The sequence below is a fragment of the Cebidichthys violaceus genome, unplaced genomic scaffold (genome assembly GCF_023349555.1).
Source record: "Cebidichthys violaceus isolate CVI_PGR_0920_01 unplaced genomic scaffold, fCebVio1.0.p SCAF_12, whole genome shotgun sequence".
NCBI lineage: Eukaryota > Metazoa > Chordata > Actinopteri > Perciformes > Stichaeidae > Cebidichthys > Cebidichthys violaceus.
In genome coordinates this window covers 15,132,136-15,135,828 of record NW_027176285.1, presented here as the reverse complement: position 1 = coordinate 15,135,828, position 3,693 = coordinate 15,132,136, and the positions used below count along the sequence as shown (strand labels likewise).

The following is a 3,693-nucleotide window of genomic DNA, read 5'->3' as shown; positions in this document are numbered from 1 at the left end:
CCTCACAGAAAGCTCAGATGACAACCAGCTGTGAGGTCTTGTTTTCTGCTCTTATTGTCAGCCAACTGCTTTTTTTTCTTCTTTTTTTTTTTTTTACACAAAATCTATTTGAGAGAGGCCAACTGCAACATCAGCCTGCTTATTATCTGAATCTGTGTAGTGGACCATTACCTGTGATTAAAACACAACCAGTGAGTGGAGCTGTGGTGCCATAACATGAAAAGAAACATCAGCTACATCCAGCTTAGTGGAAATCAGTTTTCACACTGATGTGGAGCACAGTTTGGGACATTTTTGGATTTGATTTTACAGTTAAGGGTCTGAGAGTTAAAGGAAAAGGTTTGGATGCATTTTAGGAAACTGTTCCAGGTCTTACCTAGAGTTAGATGAGAGGAGCCATATCACCTTTATATATATATATATATATATATATATATATCTCCTTTAAAAATAAGGCTGCAACCTGCAGCTTGGCTTAACATAAAGACTGGTAACAGGGCTAAAGGCTGCTTCTGTGCAAAGTGAGAAAATCCGCCATTTCAGTGCAGTAATTAGCACGTAGCATGTAGTTTGTTTAATCTTTATTTAGTGCTGAGGTTTAAGATTTGGCTCAGGAGGAAGGGGAGTTACTGTACTTGTGTGCGTCGACATACACATGTGTGCACTCTGCTTTGTGTGCCAATCTGTTTCCATTTCAACAAGGACATTAAGGCAACAACAGGGTCCATTTAATCCACTGACTCCATTTCAGAGGAAATACTTGGCACCTGCAGCACAACGTCCCACACGGCAGCACCCTTCCCGACATCCCACAGTGTCCTGGAGCGCACGGCGGAGCCAACTCTGCTTAGCGATGGGTAAACTGTGGGGAAACACAGAGGCTGCATGTCACAGAGTTTACTCAACCAGCGTGGGACCGAAGTACAGAAAACATTAGACATGTTGCAGCTCTTTTAAAATCATGAAAACTATCATTCAACGTAAATAGGCCAAACAAAAATACTTGCAAATACCACAGATTCAATTTCCCATTTATGGAAAAATGCAGAAATAGAGAACTCCCTTTCCCAGTGAAAAGCAGAAGCGTCCCATTTTATCAGCCCGGTCATTCCTGTGGTCAGCTCTGTAGATTCTCAACCTCAGTATTAAACGTTAAAACATGTTGTCCTGTGCTGATCAGCACAGAGGGAACTCCCACCGGTCCATACCGTGCTGTTCTATGCCCTGGGGTTCTTTGATCTGGTTACTGTCACAGGTTAAAGGCTCACTCACTTCTTATCTGACTCCTTAACTGCATGCTGTCCACCGACGGGTTGACTGATGTTCATCCAAAGCTCTAACACACACACACACACACACACACACGTTCCTTTGGCTGACTTCATTTTGACCTGACATCTGTAACAGTTCAGATATGTATCAATAGCACCGGTCACTTTGCTGCTCACTCACTCTTCTATCGCTGCTCTTCTCGTTAAATTCAGAAGCGCTTTGTGGTGGTGAGTGTAGTTAAGTAGGCCACGATCATTTTTTGTGAAACTTGTTTTCCTGAATTCTCTTCCAGCCTTTAGCGGTGAATAAAGATTTGGTCTTTTTCAGCGTATTCATGCCAATATCGAGCGACAGATGTGTGAGAGCGTAGAATAAAATGTTCCGAGACGTCGCACGCCGCCGACGTCTCGCTCGTTTGATGCGTAGCGCTGTCCATGGTGCTGATCATGCAACCGTCACAATGAACTTTAATTATAGCGACATATTTTGAAAGAGCAAGAACTGTAGAATAGCGTACAGTCATGCTTCTATGGTAGATTCAGCTGGTTGGTCAAGATTTCAAGAGATTTATTTGCCATTTGCAACGTAAAAAGTACATTAGAATTATTCGAGCAATGCTCACAGAGTCGGTTTGAAAGGAAAAACAAGAGAAAAGGCACAGAGGTGATAAAAGGCACATATAAGATACATTGAATTAAAATGAAAAGAGCAGCATTTATAGTATAAGTAAACAACACATATATACAGTATACAACCTAAATAAGGTTGTCTCCTCAAATGTGTTTTAAAACTGCTTCCCTTCATCGGGAATGCTTCGACAAAATGCTTATTTAAAAGAAAAGATATTTACACGTCAAAGAGTTTTCTCAAGGCGCATTTGGGAATTTAACGAAATTAGTGAGTGTAGCAAAGTGAGAAATTATAATTTGATTACATAAAAGAAACTATTTAGATATTGAGTTGTGAAATATAGACACACATTTGTCACTTTGATGATCAAACCTCTGATGGGGCTTTCCTGACAGGTCAGGGCTTCTGAGTCATGATGTTTGTGGAGAGTTGTGCGGCAGTCTGGAGACATGGAAGGACATAGAGTATTTACAAAAAGCTTACTCAACCTTGTGAATGCACATTGCAATGTTGCTAATGTGAAGCTAGCATCGTTAACGTATTGACACACAGAACGTACAGACTTAAGCCTGGCAAACATTAAGAGACTCTTCACCACACTGACAACGTACACAGAGGGAATTGCTGATTGTTCTTCTACGATGCCGATTTGTTTCTTACCGATGGATGACATTAGTTGTGTATGCGGTGACCTCACAGAGACTCGCGTCTAACTTCTGGCTCAAACATAGTTCCATCGCAGCAATGAGGCGACGCTGTGTGTCTTCTGTGTGAATGGCCTTAACTGGAAATGTTGACATAGTTCATCGAGAGACCTGGGAAAAGATACATGACTGTACGCTCCAACATACATCAGCAGCGGGACAGACAAACAAGTGGTTACAGTAACCCGATCACCAAATGCACAACATGGTCATACATGAGTAACGAGAAACACATCTCCATATTTCCCTCTCAGCCCACTGGGTTTACGTCTCTATTCTGTCACGTCCACAACTTTTTATGTGACTGACTTATGCATTTTAGACAAGTTGCTTTCATCACTGCCTTTCTGTGTGTTTAGTTCCTTATTCCCAGATGACCAGTAAAGGGAAGGAGCACGCTGATCAGCTCATCTATGCTACGCACTTTAACAATTTGTGAAAGGAATTATTTTGTGTTCCTTGATTTGACTGTCAAACTAGATAATAAAAGAAAGTTCTGTGTGTATTTATTTTATATCATATCACATTCATACAGGGTTAGGAGCACACAGCTGGTTAATAATAACATTAGTAATATATTTTTCTGCTCGGAACTCGTATCGACCGATAAGCAAGTTTAGGTATCGGGAAAGGAAAAAAGTCATATCAGAACACCTCCAGTGGAAAGACAGTAAAGCCCCGTAGAGCTGAGGGGAACATGTGATAAAGCTATCTGTGGATTTTTCACAAGAAGCGAAACATTTCACTTTCACACATCACATTCACATCAGTTCTCTATTGATGATGTAAAAGATTGATGAGAGGAGCTTTAAAGATGCATCTCAGGTCCCCATGTTCCCATACTCGTTGGCGTTATTAATACTCCTCAATTTAAATCCTCTTTGGCCTTCACTCAACCTGAGCCAGACCCTGTGTGTCTGCTGAGTGTACGCTGGTCTGTGTGGCAGCAGTTGGTCAGGCCTGGCCAGTGTTACCGTCTTCTGCCAAACGGGAATGCCAGCTTTGTCACTGGACTGATCTTCTTTCAAAGCCTACAATGTTTGTTTTTTTGGGGGCAGAGTGTTTACAAAACCAAGTAAAGCAAGCT

At 41.5% G+C, this 3,693-nt stretch overlaps 1 long non-coding RNA gene across 1 annotated transcript; it reads right to left on the bottom strand.

Annotated features, from left to right (window-relative positions):
- Positions 1-564: 564 nt before the first annotated feature.
- LOC137869315 (uncharacterized) lies at positions 565-3,352 on the bottom strand. Its single transcript, XR_011102274.1, has 3 exons — positions 2,563-3,352; positions 2,252-2,343; positions 565-862 (listed from the first exon to the last, which is right to left on the bottom strand). It is a non-coding gene; the product is annotated as an uncharacterized lncRNA (long non-coding RNA).
- Positions 3,353-3,693: the final 341 nt, after the last annotated feature.